Source organism: Lissotriton vulgaris, chromosome 4_1 (assembly GCF_964263255.1).
Source record: "Lissotriton vulgaris chromosome 4_1, aLisVul1.2, whole genome shotgun sequence".
NCBI lineage: Eukaryota > Metazoa > Chordata > Amphibia > Caudata > Salamandridae > Lissotriton > Lissotriton vulgaris.
In genome coordinates this window covers 2,012,566,298-2,012,587,930 of record NC_141691.1, presented here as the reverse complement: position 1 = coordinate 2,012,587,930, position 21,633 = coordinate 2,012,566,298, and the positions used below count along the sequence as shown (strand labels likewise).

Sequence of the window (21,633 nt, the reverse complement as noted above, 5' to 3'; positions counted from 1 at the left end):
GCAGAAACACCACACGATAGGAGCCATCAAAGACAAACACAGCATATCCCAGACCTCGAACAAAGACATCCTAGAAGTCTTCAGGGACTTCTACGAGGGACTGTACACCAAAGATGATACACTGCATGATGATGGGGGAAAAGAGTTACTATCGAACATAACCACACCCACACTGTCGGACCAAGAACGAGACATCCTGGAAATGACCATAACGGGGGATGAGATAGAGAGAGCCACGCAAAGCCTCAAAGATAACAAGGCACCGGGGCCAGACGGTTTCACAGCTGGCTTCTATAAGCAGTACCTGAACATACTCAAACCCACAATGAAGGAGGTATTCACAGCATGCGCCCAGAGCGGACACATGACACCCTCAATGGCTGAGGCAAATATAATAGTGATACCCAAGGAAGGGAAAGACACAACTGAGGCGAAGAACTTTAGACCGATCTCCCTCATTAATGTAGACTGCAAGATCTACGCAAAAATACTAGCCAACAGACTCAACGCATACCTTCCGAAACTCATACACAACTCGCAAGTAGGCTATCTTAAAAACCGTATGTCACACGACAACACGAGACTTCTATGCCACGTCATTAACCACTCCTCCCGCAGACGACAACGCAGCAGTCATGATAGCCCTAGACGCTGAGAAAGCCTTTGATAGAGTCTCATGGCCCTTCTTAGATCAGTGTATGGGGAAATTCGGGCTAGGTCCAAACTATAGGAAGATGGTGATGGCCCTATACGAGGACCCCAAAGCAAGGGTGGTGGTCAACGGAGGCACATCAAACATACTCAACTTGGGAAGGGGAACTAGACAAGGTTGCCCCCTGTCACCAGCCCTATTCCTACTAGCCATAGAACCGCTCCTCACGATGATCAGAACTAATGTGGACATTGTAGGGATACCAATAGGGGGAGAGACTTTCAAGCTAGCGGCGTACGCGGATGACGTACTAATAGTCACAGAAGACCCAGAGAGATCCATAAAAGCACTGACTGACACCATTGACAACTACGCCCAGGTCTCGGGGTACAAACTCAACAGAGACAAATCTGAATGCAAACCTTTAAACATCCACGCAACAAGAACAGTATTAGGAACATCAGGACTAACATGGCAACCAAAACCTATAAAATATCTGGGTATCCTCTTCGAGAGAGACCTAAGAATGACACTGGAACACAACGAACACGCAACAATACAGAAAATCAAGGACAAAGTAGAAGGGTGGTCCCCCAAGTTCACAACATGGTGGGGGAGGATAGAAGCAATAAAAATGATGCTAACACCGATGGTCAACTACATGCTAACCATGCTCCCACTGACTAACACAGAGAGCTTCCACAAGACACTTGACAAGATACTGAACAGCTTCCTTTGGAGGGGAAAAAACCCAGAATAAGCCTACACAAGCTAAGGCTATCAAAAGAACAGGGCGGCCTGAACATAACGAATTTCAAGCGATTCCAGACGGCATGCATAGCTAGACAGGGACTACACTGGCTAGACCCAAGACAGGAATACACCCCAGCATGGCTGTCATTTGAGCGCGGACTACTAAAAGGCATGAACCCTATCACCCTCCTGACAGCCACACGACACCCAGCAGTGAAGGATAACCCCGTCCTCAAGAACACAAAGACAGCTCTTCTGAGCGTCGACAAAATACTGTCAACAAGCATCAGGGGAGGCCAATTTGAATCCCTCTGGCATAACCCCATTTTAAAATACAGAGATAAGGTTCTAGACATGCCTGAGTGGTACAGACATGGCATATCCACAGCCCATGACCTTCAAAGACACGGCGAGAACACAACTTTCGATACACTCAAGGAAGCGCACAACCTACAAAACATAGAACTATACAACTTCCTGAAAATAAAAGTAGCAATTAGGAAGGCAAACCTTACAAGCCAGACACCTTCGCTCTTACAGCTTGCAGCCAATCTCAACATAATAGGACACCAAATAGCACACCTATACAGAGCCCTACGCCCCAAAAACACCAAACTAAACGATAAGGTCACAAACTTTTGGGGGACTTTAGCAGGGAAGGAACTAAGCGAGACCGAAAAGGCAGAACTATGGAGATCGACCACTAGGAAAAAGATAACTGCTTCACTAAATCAGACCAAATACTGGTTAGTGCACAAGGCATACTGGACACCGGCCCGCCTATCCACCCTGGGGATCCGAGAGAGCGATACATGCTGGAATTGTGACAGTGGAAGGGGGGACTTAGAGCATCTCCTACTCAGCTGTCCTCAGATCAAGGATTTCTGGGAAAGAACGGGGAAGCTTATCAATGACATCACTGGAGTAACCATACACATAGATTTCCCAAGTCTAGTCCTGGGCTTTGCATCCCCGTCCATCACAACAACAGAAGACCGTGACCTCATTGACCTACTGTTGACGGCTGCAGTCAAAATAATCCTAAGCAACTGGAAAGACACCATAAAAGCTACACCACAGGCGTGGCTCAACTGGGTCACTTTCCTAAGAGGGGCAGATAACATTACAGCGAAACACTCACCGAAAACACACAGGCAATCAAACATATGGAGGCCCCTAGACCTCTACCTTTCATCACATAAACCCCCCTAGGCGCAGACACTAGACACTAGACAGCCATCAAGGGACACACTATAGGGACCCACACTCTAACAAAAGAAACCTGCGAGGAAGATCACTCTCCTATCTCCATTCCTACCTCTATCCCTCTCTATCCTCTCTATCGTCCGGGGTGCTATACCCACCAGGCAGCGCAAAGGGGGGAAAGAAGACAACGCCAAGCAAGACTCGGAAAACGGACTTCTTCTTTTTTTTGGACTAGTAGAACTATCCGACCCCACGCACCATGGCAAGGAACGAACTATTGCAGGACAATATTACTATACCCCCCCACCCCCGGCGCCTTCTTTTTCTTTTTCTTTTTTCTTTTTCTCCTTTTCTTTCTGCCACTCATGTATGCTCCATGTAAATATATATTTTTTTATACACAATAAAAAATTACAGAAATAAAAAAAAAAAAGAAACATAAAGAAGCTATCACAGTGTATTAACGGTCCACAACCCAGTTTTCTCTCAACTTTCTCATTAGGCTCATGCTAATCTTTGACCATGTACTAAGCTACGCTGACTTTTGGCTAGGTTTGCGCTGTAGAAATTACATATGCATACACGCATGCACCTTCTCCAATACATTTCTCCCAACCCTTTCCTTTCTGCCTTCTCACCTCTCCTTACTATTTTCTTGGCATCTCATCTCTTACGTTGTCTTCTCCACATCCCCTCAGGCTTCTTCCTTCCTTTGCATCACTATAACCTCAAATTCCCCTCTTTCTGCCACTTCTCCTCCTTCCCTCCTTTCTTGAATACTGTTTCACCTGACTGGCCCTTGTTACTAGTGTCCCTTTAAATTTTCGTGTGTGTGGTAACTTCTGTTACCACAAATACCAATTGTTTATTGGCTAACATTGCACTCCAACAATTTTCCAGAAATACATTTATGAAGTTCAAACCTGCAGAAATGTACTGAGGAATGCCTTTTAGATACTGGTACATAACAATGTTGATGCAGGAAAGCACTAAAACCAGCATTTTATCACCCACAAAAAAACTTGTCATAGGTGCTACTGCTCATACACAATAATTTCATAACTCTTTGGAGTCGAATTTTGTTGGGTACGATAGATATTTCAACAAACACAGGGCCACACAGATGAAGGCTCTTTGTCCTGTCATCACACTCTTCCCTTTTCACCTCCCTTGTCCTTTCCAGCCTCCCTCCATTCTCACTACTCTTAGTTAATTCCCACTATCCTGCTTGCCTGTTAACCTCTCCACCCCGTCATCCCTGGACTTATTTTGTCAATGTTGGAAAATGAGACAGCATCTGTGAGGCCTGCACAAATAACATGACACATTTGTCCTTCAAAGGGAACCAAAAACCCTAGGGCAGCGCCTGACTCTCAGAGGGTAGCGTTGCAGAGCAGTCTGAGGCTTACTCAAGGGAGGTGGTGTGGGCTAGTAATCGCCATTTGCAGGTACGCAAAAATAACACTCAATAATTGATTGTGCAGTCTGTACACACACACACCACTCAAGTATATACACCAATTTACAAATATACATAAACTGATGGGATTACTTTGTGACATTGCATAACATCTCCACCCCTCCCGCAGGGGGTGGGGGGGTGGGGTCTAGTACCAACACTCCCATGTATGCACATCATCTTGCCCCCAAACAGTGAATTGGTCTTAACCTGGAGCGAGGGCCCTGCGCACTGGCATCATCCCAGTGGCGACCACGCCCAATACCTCAACAAGCATTAAACAGGTTACACCTGCCTTGGTGACACATGACCCTGACTGAGCATCTCCTACTGACCATACAGTATGCACCTCTACATCTTCAGGGCTAATAGTCTGGGGTATTCACCTACGCGCAGCAGAAAAAATACATGTTTACGCACACTTTAGAATGACAGTACTCAGCACATTTGGATATGATTAAAAATGCATTGCAATTACAGCCCCTAAAGGCATCACAGATGCTCACAGGATTAAGTTGTAAATACTGTCAGACACCCTAGTAAGAGTGTCTAGCCACTTAAATCCACTTTGCTTATGACACCCCCTTACAAACTGTGAAATTCAGTCCCTCCAAAAGAAATAACCATTAGTAAATGCATATCAATGTCATTACACCATTTCACCTCCAGGGGATGCCCTTCTCGTGAAATCTCCAAATCAGCCCTCCAATCTTTGATGCACTTCTCAATGAACCCCCAGCTGTAGAACTAAAGTTAAAGCCTAGGAGGTGATGCAATCTTTCCCGAGCGTTGAGGGGTTATTCTTTTTAAAGCCACAAAAAACTTAGGGTGGGACTTAGCTTTGTGCTGGGGGCGAGACTGCGCGTCTCCAGCAGCTCCCCCAGCACCTATTCATACTTAAGAGTTACCCCTCTACTCTGGGGGCCACCAAAACGCACAAAAACGATCCATTCCCCATGCCTTGCAAGGCATTATGGGGCGCTTCAAGATCCGGCTGCTGAATACTGGATGAGCGTCTCTCCTGCTGTGCCGGGGAGAGCCACGCTGGCACTTCTCTGTTGTCTGGGGCTTCAGTGAGGGGCCCAGTCCCACCCGGACCCCCAGGTGAGTTTAGACGGCTCGGGGAGCCCACACCCGGCTGCTTATGACCTTTTGTTGGGGGCCCGGTCCCATCCGGCGCCCTGGCTCGTCCTCCTTTTGGCTTCTGGTCCCACCCGGGACCCCCGCAGGCCTTCCTCGAGGGAGGGCAGCGCGGGGAGCCCACCGCTGGCTCCCCGTGCGGCCAGCAGTGTTCTGTGCTGCCGCGGGAGCTGGCCGAGCTCTTCAGGTCTGCCCGCTCCGGCGGGCAGACGCAGACTCGGCGGTCCCAACGGGACCTCGGGGGAGTGCGGCGGCATTCCCCCAGCCTCCTCCTCTTTGTCGGGCCCGGGGATGGAGTCCCGGCCCCTGGATATCTTCGGGGGAGGGGCGCGACGGCGCTCCCCCTCCTCTGCCACATCGGGGCCCGGGGATGGGGTTCCAGGCCCCTCCTCCTCGACATGGGGTTGCGCGACCCATCGCCATTCTCGTCGGGGGCCAGGATGGGCTCCTGGCACCCCGGGGGCATTATCACGGGAAGCACGATGGCGCGCCCCGGCTATCCTCCTCGAGGGGGTGGGGGGCGCGATGGCGCTCCCCGCCTCTATCTTCGGTGGGGGCATCTTCACGGGGAGCGCGACGGAGCTCCCCGGCTTTACTTCTTCCCCGGGTAGCCCCCGGGACCTGACCCACCCCGGGGGCATCTCTGAGACCGTTGCCGGAGCCCCACACGCTTCGTCGTCGGTCTTCTTAGGGGTCAAAGTTGCCTACCTTCCGGGACCATATCTCAGCCCCTGGTGGTCCGATCTGCCCAATTGTCTTCTTACTCCTGGTGGCGTCCCCCAGCCACTGGGAAGACTCTACTTCGCCCTCCGTGTCTCCTGGAGGGTGCATTCTGCAGGGAGCGGTCTTCACAGGCTCCCTGCAACTCTCTTCTCCCTGCGCAGAGGCCTTTGCTTCTGCGCACCGGTTCTGGGATCTTCTTCTGGCGCTTTTAGGGGCTTGGGGGGGTGGGGCAGTCAGGGGTGTCCTCCTTCCAACTGCCCATTGCCAGGCTCCAGCACCTTCCGCCTCTGCAGTCCATGCCCCAGAGAGAGAGTCTCTTCCTGTGCAAGTACTTTTTAAAAGTTGAGTAGGGGGCTGGCAGGAAGTCTCTGTGTGTCCTAGCAAACAGCGACACATCACTTCCCTGCTCCTTCTCCCTCCTTCTTGTTCAGCCCCTGGGTTTGTTCAAAATGCCGTTGTCCAGTGTCTCTGGCCACATGGCCTCTGAAACTCAACTCCTTCCCCCCTTACTGCCTTCCCTCCTTGGTGCAACCTGGTGCCTGGCACCCGGCGACAGCAGTTGATGGATTGGCTTGTAGCTCCACCTATCTTTTCTCCTTGGAGGGAAGATCTTCGCTCTGGGAAGAAAGGTCATTAATCTAACCTGCCAAGGCCAGACCCCAGCCAGGGACTCAGAGAAATATGAAATTTCTGGACGACCCAAAAGCAGTACAAATATGACTTTGGACTCTGCAGAATACTCATTTTCACATCCGCTACACTGGACATTAGTGCTTGTCTGGAATCTGTAGGCTTTGTGGAAGTCATTTTAGCCATGGGCCCCACATCCCCTATGGGGAATAATGAAGTGAAAACACAGTAAAACATACAGACTTTCCCTGGCATGTTCCTTGCCAGGGTATAAAACCTATTCCATGTCACCACCCAGTTCTGCATAAGTCATGCGACACCATTCACTCTGTAGCTGCTCCTGGACTGCGCACGCTAGGAATCTCCCCTGCGCAGCCCCTACACGTGTGCACACACATGTACACCCGTATCTGCATGTAACCAGCACGGTGTCCCATACTCCAGCTGCTGCGCAGCAGCCTAGTCAAGCCAGGGGTACACCAGTAAAATCTCCATGCAGTCTCCTTCATTATGAGCTCACTGTGGGTGAGTCCCAGACTATGAGGCTCCCCCACAGTAAAAGCTCAACAATTAGGTGCTCAAAAAGCGAAAAATCCGGGCGGCCCATAGTGTCAGAACCACCTTCTAACAGTCAATATCATTCCAGCACTTTCACCTCCTCAGTTTTTACACCTCTCCATTTATTTTCACCTCCTGCTTCACTCTCGACTATATCCAACCCCTACCACCATATCACCTTCATCTTTTGTTCTATGCTTCTGCAATACACATTTCTAGTAGCATGTTCACATATTGTTCTTCTCTCCACTCATGTCTATCTCAGACCTTACACCCCAGTCCCACACAGAAGGCCACGTCGCCCCTGGAGGAGCTTCTGAGCTTGGTTACAGATGCAAGCAGGTCATGGACCGCAGCCTCAACTGGAACTTGCGGCCATTTCCACCAGTCAAGATGCTCTAATGCACAGGTAATGCATACCCCTTCTACTAAGTGCTTATATGTAGTGAAATTCAGTATACAGACTTAGAGCTGCCATCATACACCAAAAACTTAAAAGCAGAACTTATAGTGAAAGCCCCCATACCTGCACCAGCTAACTATCTGCTCAAAATACTCAAAACAAATGTCATAAACGGAGCAGCACCAAAGCAAAAAGAAAGTCTGACTGGGGTTACAACTTGTCAACAACGTACTACATTCGTCCAAAGATCCAAGTATACTGGGGGGAGATACTGAAGGAACTGGGAGCGGTACTGGAAGCCCCTTTGCCCGTGGACCCCAAGCTAGTCCTGCTGGGTATGACTAATGATATAGATATTGCACGCCCACTGCTAATCTTTTTAGTCCTGGCCCTGGTGGTGGCAAAGAGAGATGTTGCGAAACACTGGAGAGTGGCCACGACACCACAGATTGAGGAATGGAGGAGAGGTATGGACCTATACATGGCAGCAGAGAGGGTCACATATAAGGCTAGAGGCTGCCCCAAGAAATTTGGTAGAGTGTGGAATAAATGGAGAAAATATCATGGCCTTGATGGGGGACTGTAAAGGAGTGAGTAGACGAAGGGCACGTACAGGGAAAAGAAGGCTCAGAAGGAATCAAGACATTGCGATACGGACAATAATATGGACAGCGCCTATGAGCTGGGCTAAAAAGCAGATTGAAGTATTATTTTTAAGCATATGGAGGGGGGGGGGGAGGACTAGAGGGCGGGAGATGTTGACCGAAGATGACGTGATTGTATTGTTACTACTGGATAAAATGCAAATAGAAATATCAACAAAAAAAAACAACAATGTACTACATTCATAGAAGGAGCTCTAAAAAAAACTCAGAGCATATTTATAAAACCCTGCAAAGAGGGATCACATACACAGCACAGCATACCCTGGAAGCCGATAATGACTTTTCAATTATGCACGTCATGGAACCACAGCAATGGGGAATAGAACAAAATGTCGGGCACAGTATTTTCCAAAAGCGAGAAGTAACAAGAATAGGTTTGTTTGCCACTCAGATGGATCTGAACGGCAAAGACGGTACCCAGACACCAACAGAAGTGGTCCTGGCTGAATAGCGGTTATAAGTCATTTGCAAATATGTGAGGCAGACTTGTACGTCACGTTTCATTTGTAAGGCTTTATTATTAATCGCTATGATGTCAGTATGGAAAGTAAATAAACTACACAAGTGGGATAAGGCGAACGTTTTATAAGCCCCCATTGGAGAAGAGGTACCCATAACCTTCATACCAAAGGATGTCTCACTGTAAAATGGAATACAGAACTAGAAGACTGCTGTAAAAACGTCCAGACCAATGTAGAATGGAATTTATATGTAACCAATGTCCATGTATTTGCAGTGTGTAAAAAATGCCTCGGTCTATTTCTAAGGTGGAGTTTGGCTAGCACTAATGTGATATATATATATATATATATATATATATATATATATATATATACACCCACAGACATAGATGGATATATAGACCATTTCACACAACCCCACTTGATAGCCTTCATTAGAGCTTGATTCAGAAAACACTGTTGTGTGATATTAGGTGCAAATAACCGCTGAAGATGCTTCTGACCCATGAGGCATTGGTTTTACATAGACGGATTTCGGGATATACGTTGTAGGTTTGTAACTATTTAGGTTTAAGATGTACTGTAACTGTATTATTACTTACAGGCAAGGACACGTTCCTTACACTGAAGAATGTAGATGCGGGGCAATGTTGCAGTCAGATAGAAAATGTCTCTTTACATTGGGAAGCAATACAAACATTAGACAGTTGATTGCATGGTTGGGGGATACTATCGGTGAGATATTGGGTGTAGTAAATAAAAGAAAAGTTATCTGTAATCTTACGATTCGGTCATGGGTATTATCTCTGAATACAAAAACGGTATACCATCTCAGCGCAACACCATTCCAAGATAGTTTTTTAATAAAAACATGCCTATATGTTTTTTTAATAAAAACATACCTATAAGAGGCAACAATTTTTATTTGTATTTTTCTGTTTTGAAAAGTAACTTCAATTAGCAAACAAAAATTTTGGCTGAAAACTGCCTTTCAAAACTCTAAAAACGAGGGGAAATGTAGCCTCTAATAGGCTGGGTACATACTGTGCGGAATAAACACGGCACCTTTAGAAACTCTAGAGCAGAGGTCTTCAAACTTTTGTAGGTTGAGCCCCCCCAGCTGAATTTTTTTAGATGTTGGGCCCCCCCACCACCTGACAGAAATTTCGCCACGCGCACATTCCGGGCATATTCAGCGAATATCATTCAATACAATAAGAGTGTTTAGTAAACTGCAGGTTTGGGAGTGGGGCCGGTGAAATGACAGAGGCTTATTACACAGCTCAAAACACCACTTTCCAAGATAAAATGTGTGCAAATTGTTTTTACTAGGATGCTTTGTTTTACACATGACATGGATTAATAATAACACCAACAACATAAATGCAACAAGAGAGCCTGTTTTTCAGAGACGGTCAATCTGTGGATGGATTTTTGTTACTGCCATCCTCAGGTTGTGCTCCACATCCAGTCTTGAACGGTACTTTATTCTTTAATACCGCAAGTGCTGAGAACCCAATCTCACATAAATAGGACGAGCTGAAAGGCAGGAGAGTTTTGATAGCAGTTTCTCCCAAAGTGAGGGTTGAGTAGTGTGCTCGTGTGACTTCAGGGTGAGGTACAGGGTGAACAGCGCAAGTGCATTGGGAGTGCAGAGTGATCACTTTGAGTGGAGGGTAAGTGGGTGAATGGTGTGAGAACAAGGTGATCAGTGGGAGTGCAGGGTGAGCAGGTGAATGGTGTGAGTGCATGGTGATCAGTGTGAGCGCATTGTGATCGCTGTGAGTGCAGTGATCACTGTGAGTGGAGGGTAAGTGGGTGAATGATGTGAGTGCATCGGGATCAGTGTGAGTGCTGGGTGAGAGTGAAGGGTGAGAATGAGGAGTGAGTGGTCTGAATGCAGGGTGCATTCCCAGACACTTGAAGTTACTCAGCATGTTATTGACGGCAGCACAGGGTTTCAAATGTGTTAAACTATTGCTATTATGGCAGTAACCAGGGATCAGGGTGGAGGAAATAAATAATGTGCTGATCCCTCAACAAACTTCCAGTCTTATAACTAGGGTTGCCAGCTCATTATTTTGATGTCACAGATAGTATAAAAATGAACAGTTACCTAAAGCTGTATTTTCAGCACTTGTCTGTGCATACTTTGAACAGCAAATATAAATAGAAAGAACTTTTAATTGTTTTCTAGAGCTGCATGAATGATCCATGACTGATAATAAAAGGGAACAAAGATAGAAAAATCACATTACAAATGAATCAACAAAAAGAAAGGGGGACCGAGAGCTTGTTAACATTACAAATGAATACATACTTAGCAATTTGCAAGCTGTTTAAACAACACATCGCTGGCTGGCATTTTGCGTGCCTGTCTGTGTACTTTTAAAAGAAACTTTCAGGGACGTTTTAAGGATTATGGGGCCTGTGGGCTAAATGTATTTTTGAGGCCCCTGTTCAGACCAGCTTTGATTTTATGATCCAGTCTCAGCTCTTTCATGCCTTCTTTGCTCAAATACTGAGGGGCAGATTTACAAGCCCCTTGCGCCTCCTTTGTGCCGCCGTTGAGTAACTTTTGTGACACAGCGGCGGTGCAAAAGATGCGCCATGGTGCGGGGTATTAACAACGTGACGCATCTGGGAGATGCGTCATGTTGTAAAGCCCTGCGCCATAAGGAGGCGTTCCGGCGCAGGGGGGGCGTACCTGTGGTGAAAGTGGTGAGGCATAAAAGTGAAGGATTACTTTTAAGTAGCAAGCAAGCGCCGTATTTTATTACTTTCACCTTGTCAATATTTTTAACGACTGTGTATCCCCATGTTTGGGACCCATCGTACACATTTGCACAGAATCACAAGTACAACTTGAATACACGACCATTGCCCTGTGCTCACTCTGCAAAGAGGCCAAGGTTTGGATGACCATGTATTCTGAACACATTTTTGATCAACTGACAGGTAGTGTGAGAAACTTGCACTGCCTATAGCCTCAGTCCCAGACATCTCAACCATGGCATAAACCCAGGAGTTGGTGATTAGATTAATTGAAGGGAGAAGTGAAAGGGAAAAGGATGTGAAAATACATCTGACACATTTATTTTACTTCCATGGTGGTTCACTGACAGGGTGGAGGCTGAGAAAACTACATGGATTGTCTGGAAAAGTAAGCTGTTGCTCCTGCAGTGTGGTACATCTGCGCCATGAGTCTTCTGGCTGAATTGGTGTCCTGCATTAATTGCAGCACAGTAAGTCTGCACAGTATGTCTTCAAAAGTCTTGATGACAAACTGCGCAGTTTCGATTGTTCTGCTTCCCGCCTGCCTACAGCCTCAACCCCACCCTTTCCCAACTCCTCACAGGATAGGATTCACCCCTCCGTGACGAGTTGGGAAAGGGTGGGGATACCATGCTCTCTACCTCTTCTCTCAAAAACGCCAGGGGGTAAATGGGGAATGTAACACTCATGTTGTCAAAGGGAGGAGACTGATCCTCAGCTATTTATTTGCCGGGCTGATGACATCACAGGCCTCCTTGCTGTGAGCTCGTCACCCGGCAAATACTCTTAGCTTTGGGCCCGCCCAGAGGTGAAAGTTTCTGGAAACTGAAAGCATCACTGCACAGAGTGGACCAACAGCCCCCCAGCCAAATTGTTAGTGTGTGAACGTTTTTAAAACAGTAGTTTAGTTAGCTTTTATTTATTTGACCCTGAAAGTAAGGGCGGCGGAGCCCCAATGCCCTCGAGCAGGAACCGCCCTGCTATCTCAAATGCCTTTTGGGGATGTATTTCCTGAAAACATTTTGTTAGCAGCAGACACTGATTTTCTTTTTTTCTTGCACACTTTCAGTAATTTATTAGCCCATTTAACTTTCCCTGCCTGCATCCATTTGTTTTCGTTCTTGCACTAATATTTGTTGTTTGTCAAATTATTTCCTTATATTTATCTTTGATTCTCAGACACCTTCTGTTTTTCAGTGGGCTTTCATTTAACTGGTCCTGGCTGCATGCCTTAATTTCCGTACTTTCTATAAAATACGTTATTTGTTAAACAATTTCTTAGATGTAAGCTTGGCCAGTTAGCACGAATTTGTACTGTGTTTCCAGCAATCAAAGTGAAAACTTTTAACATGATTCAAACACACGAAAAAAAGACTGTAGCAACGTTATCTTTTGAAAACTGCCCATTTTTGCAGTTGGTTCGTCCTTTTCATTCTGTCCATGGCCGCCCCCAAAATTGTGAGGCTTTTGTGCCCCCACCGCACCCCCCTAGCTACGCCAGCCTGCCTCATCGAGCTCCCCTCCCTCCCCCTTCCACACACCGGAGTCCTCCAAGAAGACTTGCAGGGAACAAAGGTCAGATTGGCGTGGAGTGGCGCCCCCCCTGGAATGGTGTCGCGCCCCCCCTGGGGGGCGCGCCCCACAGATTGAAGAACACTGCTCTAGAGTCAGGAAGCAGCTTGTTTTGAAGGAAATGGAGTGAATTATTCCTGGGCATATAGGGCTAGATGTAGATAAATAGTATTTACCGATTCGCAAATACTGAATTTTACCGATTCGGTATTTACGAATCGGTAAATGCTATGTAGCTAATAATTCGGTACAAATTTCGGAATCGTTAAGATTCGGTATTTAACGAATCTGTATTTACCAATTCGGTAATTGCCATTCATTCCTATGGGCCTCCAGGCCCATAGGAATGAATGGCAATTACCGAATTGGTAAATACCCATTCGGTAAAAGGGGGAAAACATTGAAGGGTGGCAGGGTGTCACTTTGACACCCTGTTGCACCCCTCAATTGTTTATGGGTGCACATGCTGCAGACATACTTGCCCTGAGGGCATGTATGTCTGCAACATGGCACTGAAGCAATTTGCATTAAATAGCTTTTTGTTTTTTTTCCGTTTTTTACCACCAACTTGTAGTAGGTGGTAAATAACAAATCCTAACATGGGATAAGCACTCATTTAAGTGCTCCCTACATTAGGAATTTAGTAATTTACCGAATCGGTATTTAAGAAATCGATTCCTTAAATTACCGATTCGGTAAATTACCGAATTCTTAATTTCAGCCCCCTACAAGCCTCAAATTCGTTAATTTCGGCCGTTACCGACCTACCATCTAGCCCGACCTACCATCTGGCCCATAGTCTTTTAACCAGAGTCCTTTGAATCAGGGAGGCAGGAAGGTTGTTTAGGGATTCAGAGAGAATATCCATGACCGGTAACTAGGATCAAATGTAAGTAACGTTTCTCTTTTTGGTCATAGCACTGGCTGATATCCCAAAAAATAGAATAAAGTAAGCTAAATACACCCAGGCCTGTAGGGAACGTTTGAAGGACGATGGTAAAGAAGGGACCATTCTTGAGAAAAATTAAGTAATGAGATCTAACCAGCCAAAGTAACTGTTTAAGAGTCACAGCATATATAGTAATAATAATTAGCAAAAGTATGCACCAACCTACAGGTTGCTGCTTTACAATTACCCAGAAAAGGGACAATCTGGATGAGATCAGTAGTATCTGCCTTCCTATGGGTAAAAAGAACTTACCCAGAAGAGACTTTCTGAAACTATTTTATTAAGCAAGATACAATCTACCTACGATTTGATTTGATAAAGACAAAACCATGACAACTGTATCATAATTTTTGAGTAATTGTTTAGTCTGTCGAATGGATTTAGTCTTGTCTAGGTAATGTTTCAAAGCTCTTTTAACATCCAAAGAATGAAGAGCTTTCAGTCGGAGATGAATGATCTGGAAAGAACCTAGGGAGTGTGCAACTGTCTAATAGATAAAAAAGTCTAAACTTACTTCATGCAGTAAAGAAGGGCGATTTCTTAAGGAAATTATGTTTTGGTGGAAAACTACATATTAATCATCTGAAAATAGAGCTTGAAGCTCACTCATCCTTCTGACAGATGATATGGTAAAAAGAAAGTCCACTTTCCATGAGATATTTTGTAGTTCTGCTTTGTGCATGGGTTCAAGCAATGATGGGCCCAATAACTTGGAAAGGACAACGTTAAGCTCCCAAGGAGTAGGAGACAGTCTCGTCACTGAGGGGAAAACTTTACTTAGGCCATCTAGAAAAAAGTTTACCACTTACCTGTTGATAAAGGAACTCTGAGAAGGGCTTTTACTATAAGCAGTGATGGGAGCCAAATGTAGTTTAATTGAAGAAAACTGAAGGACAGAGTCTGCCAAATAAAGAGGATGAGGTAATTCAATGTCTTCTTGACACGTTCGCAGGTCCGCCTGCTTCTGAAGGCACCATGCACCTTTTAAAGGTGCATGAACAGGTAGAGATGATCATTTTGTTTCTTTCAATATCATCATGCAGTCCTCTGCAAGATTCAAGTGTCCATTGTGTAGGTACCCAAGTGCCAGGCAGTCAAGTTCAGCAAGTGTAGGGCTGGGGTGGGAAATCTAGCCTAACATCTTAAAAAGTAGGTTTGGTTCGAGTGGAAGTCTCCTGTGAGGTTGAAGTGACAGGTGAAGCAGGTCTTGATGCCACCTCAGTCTGTCTATGAGGAAGATCTTTATTTTGCACTGCCTCATTTTGACGATGACTTTGGGTAGCAGGGGTGGAGACGAAAAGTGCAGGCAAATGTCTTCTACCAGTTTATCGAAAGTGCATTTTACCCTTGGATATGAGATGAGGAAACCTGGTCTCACAGTTGTGGAATTTGTTTCCTGTGACGAACAAATTGATTTTGGAGTATTCAGTTGCAGAAGATAATTTTGAAGTACAACACGGTCTGTACCCATTTGTGATGTTCTCGGAGTTGCCAGCTGAGCTAGTCTGTTTTCTAATGCGGGGTATTTACAACGTGACGCATCTAGGGAGATGTCATGTTGTAAAGCCCTGCGCCACATGAAACCTGCATCAGGTTTCATGTGGGCATTCTGGCGCTGGGGGGGGGGTTGTTCTGGCGCAGGAATGCCTCTGAAAAGTGGCTGAGTGAAATCTACAAGATTTCACTCAGTCACTGTTCCGACCCCGCTGCGTCAAAACCTTGCTCCTGCTTGAAGCAGGCGTAAGGCTTGACGCACCATGTTAGACATGGTAAGGTTTGGCACAGTGCTGGAGTTGCGCCGCGCCCGCGACACAACTCCAGCCCTGCGCCAAGGTTACAGCACCAGATGCGACACGCATCTGCATTTCCTTGCGCTATGATGCGCCGCATTTTTAATTCGGCGCATCCGTGGTGGCGCAAGGATTAAAATGCGCGTCGCAAGTTTCCTGTCGCATCCCTGCTGATCTGCAGGGATGCGCCAGGAAACGTAAATCTGCCCCTTTATCTTTTGTGTCAGAAACTTCAATTGTAAAGACTTGGACAGCCAGTTGTCTTTTCTTATCACTTGCCATGAGGGAATATGGTTTCAAATGTCCCCACCCACGAGGGCCCTGAATGGTTGTGACGGAGTGAGAGTCATTATTTTGTTGTAAGTGTTTACCAAAAGCTCTTTAGGCGCCCCTACTTTTTGATTTTTATCTCGGTGGTGGGGGGGGGTGTATGGGAGAAGAGAATGGTTTTGTAAATGTTCTTGCAGTTCTAACTGTTGCTGCCTTTTCCAAAGGATACAGGTGTATATTTTTGGCCTGCTTCATCACTCTTAAATTGAGCCTTTACAGAATCCTTTCTTTTTCATCTAAAACAGAGTTTAACGTTTCTAATTCTGATCTCATGCACTGAAGCTGACCATTGGCATTAGATCCAAAGAGAGACTATATAGAAAAGGCATGTCCATTCTTTCCATGTTGTGCCTGAGGAGTCAAAGATGTTCCAAAGAGATGCCATGATAGATGTTGAATGCTGGCACATCAGATGAATTGCACGCTGCACTAATAGTCTATTTCAACAAGATCATATCCTCCTGAAGGATACTTTTGAAATACTCCTGTTTTGTTCAAGAACACGTGCAAGAAAATGGTCGACTGAGTTCCATAGCTCTATGTTCTTACAGCCAGCAGGACAGTGGAACTAGGAACTCTATGGGCTGTAGTTGAAGTTGTACAAACTTTGTTCCCAACCAAATTCATTTTTTTATTTTCCTATTCGGGTTGAGCTGTGAATGTTGATCAAGAGCCACTGAAGCATTTCCTGGCAGCAAATACTTCCAATGAAACAGGAAGTGGTGTTTCTCTCATGAGGTGACCGATTCAGGACTTTTCCCTCTCTCGAGGACAGTTAATAGATTTTATCAAGGCAGGCGTAAGAAAAGTATTCAGCGAGCCTGTCGCTGACCTGGAATCCAAGCAACCATCAGGAAGAATTTAGAAAATCACTGATCTCTGATGAACAGGAGTAGATTCTTCAATATTCCGTTTTTGAGCTGCTCTGTTCATCGCCAAATTAGAAGACATCATATTGTCCACTAGGGACACTCTCCGAGGCGGTAAGTCTGCATCCCTGACAGAGGGCCCACTAGATCCTGATGATGATGAGATTATTCACAGAGGGTTGGGAGATCTAGATCTGTGAGACCTGTTGGAGCTTCTTTTGCTGGAGTGACAGTCCCTTTTCCTTTGACTCATCCTGTCATGCCATGCCTTTTCTACTTCTATTGTTGCAATGCTGGAGAATGTGGCATTGGAGGTTTAGACCCACTGGAACTCTAGGTGTTAGAAACTCGTCCTCCACCAACAGAACTGGGACGGAGTTCTTTTGAGGAAGAATGTCGCTCCAGAGATGCTGGAGCTTCTTAAATACACCACCAAGATTGCACCTTCTCGCTTGATGTTACTGCCTGGCTTCTGGGCACCGTACGGATGATGGGGGGGGTGCCTGATAGCCTTCATAGTCCTCAGCTTGGAGATCAACCACAGAGAAAAGGAACCACCAGACACCTACAGGGAAAATCCAAAAATCCTGAACGTCGACAATCTCGCAGCCAACTGTAAAGGCAAGTGAGGTGGCTGGTTCCCACTCACCTGATCTGGAACCCTGAGCTCAGTGTTCTGTCCTTCCCGCCCTGGTCCGACGCGGTAGCTAGTACTGTTGCGCGGAAGGTGGGGTAGGTAGAGCCAGGCACTTCCGCTTACGGCGGTTAGCACTCTAGCTGCTGGGTGAGACCGGGGATAAAGGACGTTTGGTGCTGCGGCCGCATTACGGTGAAGGAGGGCGGTGGCAGTGTCCCCGTGATCCGTTTGCGTTACGGCTGAAACCTTCACTCCTGCTGGTATTTTATTAACTGTTAAGAGCTTCATAGCTTATTATTTTAAGACACGGCTGGCGCTGGGCTTATTTGAGCATAGGAACGCCACTTTTTAACTGGTAAAGGCAAGGGAGGTTGCTGGTTCCCACTCACCTGATCTGGAGGCCTGACCTCAGTGTTCTGTCCTTCCCGCCCTGGTCCGACGCGGTAGCTAGTACCATTGCGCGGAGGTTGGGGTAGGTAGAGCCAGGCACTTCCGCTTAGTGGGGTTAGAGCTCTAGCTGCTGGGTGAGACAGGGGATGAAGGTCACATGCCTCAGCGCCCGCACCGCGAACGGACGCAGCGGGCTCGCCGCCGGCAAGCCCGTCTGTGCCCATCCATGGACGGCCGGGGCCAGGGGCCAGAACCGCAGCCCGTTTCGACTCAAGGAGGCAATACACTTCTCAGCAGCTGTATGGATTGTGCTCTACATTGGGGGGAAAATGCAAACATAGTATTGCGCTGGATAGTCACAGTAGGAGGTGCAACTATTTCTCCTTCTCTGTAAGTCACCAGTTGAAGTTCAGGAACAGTGGCCAGTCGCTGAGCTGTTCTCTGATCAACTGTAGATCTTTAAGGAAGCATAGTGCAGAAGTACACAACCACCTGCTAGATGTGCAAGTGGACGTACTCTTCCTTGCAGAAACGTGGCTTGATGAGGCCTCGGCGCCAGATATTTTAGAAGCACTTCCCCACAGCTATGGAATCAGTAGGATAGATAGACCAACGGGGAGGGGAGGGGGGGCTGCCATAATATACAAGCATGAGATTCAGTGCACCCTCGAAACTGTTGATATTGCGGGTTCTTCTCAATCTCAGCATCCGACAATCACATTTTAAAGGGTTTTTTAGTGTATAGACCACTGGGATCAAGGGTGCGGTTTGCTTCGAGTCTGCTCGATTGCTTGATGCAGCCAGCCCTCGGGTATGAGAGGCTCTTACTCCTGGGAGATTTGAATCTCCATTTTGACGTGGCCTCTGATGTTGAGGCGCAAGAGATCCGTCAGAAATTAGCAGCACTACAAATGACCTTAAAATCAGAACTGCCTACACACTGCCTTGGCCATCTACTTGACCCGATTTTTGCAAAGTGGGAGATGCTGACAATCGAATCCCCGACACCCGTGGTCTTGTCAGATCATTATTTGATCTCTTTTAAGGCGGCTTTCCCTGCAGTTAACACACAGGGGAAGGTGGAAATCAAGGAGGGACGCAGGAAGGGGCAGGCTTCTCCTCAGGGATGTTCAACAAGGCCCTTGGCCAGGGTGGGCCTCCGGGTGGTCTTGAGATAGAGTCAGCTTGTGAGGCTCTGGATAGACGCATTATGGAGGCACTTAATTGCACTGCACCCTGGTCGAGTTAAGGACCAGGAATACAAACTAAATCTACCCTATGGTTCGAGGCTGAACTTCGGAAGGAGAAGGTGGCATGCAAGTGCCTTGAGAGACGCTGGAGGAGAGGCTTCTTAGCGATAGACAGGAGCGAGTACAAAAACAGTCTTAAAGGATACCATGCCCTGATTTGAAAGACTCGGGCATCCTACTACAGAGGGAGGGTAGAGGGAGCAGATAATTCAGTGAAGGAGCTGTTCTCCGTCTTTAAAGAAATAGCTGACCTATCCAGCACTGTAGCACCGGTAACTGGGTCAGAGGAATCCTGTAACCGGCTGGCAGAGTTTTTTGCGGATAAGGTGGAGAGGATCTACTACTCCTTCCCTGAGCCCTGAGGCGGCCAGAGAAGGCTGCACGGTAGAGGAGGCTTCTATCAACATAAAGGGGGAGCATTGTTTAACGACCTTCGGAGTCCCTCCTCGGGACGCTTTAGGCATAATAGCTGCTAACATCAAATCTGGTTCCCCTAAAGATCCTGCTTCACCTAAAGTTTTGAGAGGCAGTGGGGAGATCTTAGAGCCCTACATCAGACACCTATTAGAGCTATCCTTTAGCTCAGGAAATGTGCCAAAATCTTGGAAGATGGCAGTGGTGCTCCCTTTGAAAAAAAAGCCTAACGTTAGTATGGAGCAATTAGACAACCTGCGCCCTATCTCGCTGCTACCTTACTTCGCTAAGATCGCGGAGAAGGTTGTTAGCATTCAGCTGACTGCCCATATTGATGCTCATAAGCTGGTCCATCCCACTCAGTCAGGTTTCCGTGCACTTCACTCGACAGAATCAGCACTGCTCCTATCTACAGAGACCTTACGGAAATTTGTAGATGAGGGTCAGACGGCGGCGCTGATTCTGCTGGATCTAAGTGCCGCATTTGACACACTAGCTCACCACACGCTGCTACAGTGTCTAAAAAGGGGAGGGGTGGCGGGTAAAGCGTGGGAATGGCTGTAGTCCTTTCTGCAAGATCGCAGTTTTCAAGTGGCACAGGGACCATTTCGGTCCAAAGATATGAGCCTGAAACGGGGGGTGCCACAAGGGTCCAGTCTTAGCCCAACTCTTTTTAACCTTTATGTAGCACCTGTGGCAGAGATCACGTAAAACTTTGGGGTGGAAATCGTGTCCTACGCAGATGACACTCAGCTGGTAGTGGCTCTGTCATAACCAGAGGAGAAGGTAACCAGCAATTTTAGCACTTGCTTACAGGAATTGGCGGTTTGAATGGCGAACAATTGCCTCAAACTAAATGGAAATAAAACTGAGGTGCTGATTGTTGGAAAGGCTCCTTCGGTGTGGACTTCGGCTTGGTGGCCTCAAGCGTTGGGCCCGCACCCTCACCTAGCGAACAAGTTAGGAACTTAGGGGTATGGCACGATACTAAGATCTCGTTTGAGCACCATACAAGACGGTGGCAGGCATGTGCTTCGGTATTCTGAGGGGTCTCAGGAAGACACTGGACCTGATGCCAACGACAGCCAGGAAAACCATGGTCCATGCCTTAATAACAACGAGGCTGGACTCTGGGAATGCCCTTTACCTGGGAACGAATGCTAAGTGTATTCAAAGGCTGCAGCGGACACAAAATGCAGCGGCACGCTTGGTTCTGATGCTGCCCAAGAGAGCCTCCTCGAAGAGGGCATTGGAATTGCTACACTGGCTCCCGGTCAGGGACCGGGTGTTGTTCAAAGCCTTATGTGTCAGTCACCGAATTACGCAGGGGAAAGGGTCCATCTATCTCCATAACCTACTAACCCTTTACAACCCAACCCGGCAACTGAGATCTAGCGGGACAGGGCAGGTCAAGGTTCCGAAGTTCAGAAGAGCGAGGATGGGAGGGTGCTCCTTTCGCGTTCTGGCAGCTCAACACTGGAACAAACTTCCTCCTAGACTCCGACTGGAGACGTCAGAACTGGTGTTCCGTAAAGAGTTAAAAACGTACCTCTTTCCCAAAGAGTAGGCGTGGGCTTGGTAGCGGGGGTGGGTTGTATTATTAGTGTTGTGGTGCTCTGGTTATAGCCGTAATGCAGCGCAGGGAGACTCTAGCCCAGTGTAACCAGGCGCTTTAAAAAATCAGTTATTATTATTATTTGTCTCTATGAGAGTGCCTCTATGTCAACCAGGAGCAGAAGTGCCATCAACCTGACGAGTGGCCTGAGGGTCCTGAAGGGGAATAAGACTTGGTCACACCATGAGCTGAAGAGCAGACAGAAATGTCCTTGCTCCTCTAGAGCCAGTGGACTGTCAGGCAGAGCAGCTGACATCCAGCTGAGGCAAACAAACACTCTCTCCCTGAGGTGACTCCCGCATTGCATGATGGGAAGACGGGCTGACGCTGGAGTTTCTTTACAGTGCAGTGTCTATTTGGAGCACTCTGCCCAGCCGTTTTAGAGGCTACAT

General features: G+C 47.1%; 1 protein-coding gene across 11 annotated transcripts in view; it reads left to right on the top strand.

Moving 5' to 3' along the window:
* PLEC (plectin) overlaps window positions 1-21,633 on the top strand; it is a 624,446-nt gene that overhangs the window by 596,038 nt on the left and 6,775 nt on the right. For 10 of the 11 annotated variants that reach the window (XM_086966398.1, XM_086966400.1, XM_086966394.1 and 7 more), the window contains one exon: window positions 7,387-7,530. The exons of the other annotated variant lie outside the window; for it this stretch is intronic. The gene's annotated coding sequence lies outside the window, so the exon portion shown is untranslated. The remainder of the gene's footprint in view (window positions 1-7,386; window positions 7,531-21,633) is intronic. 11 annotated transcript variants of the gene reach the window in all.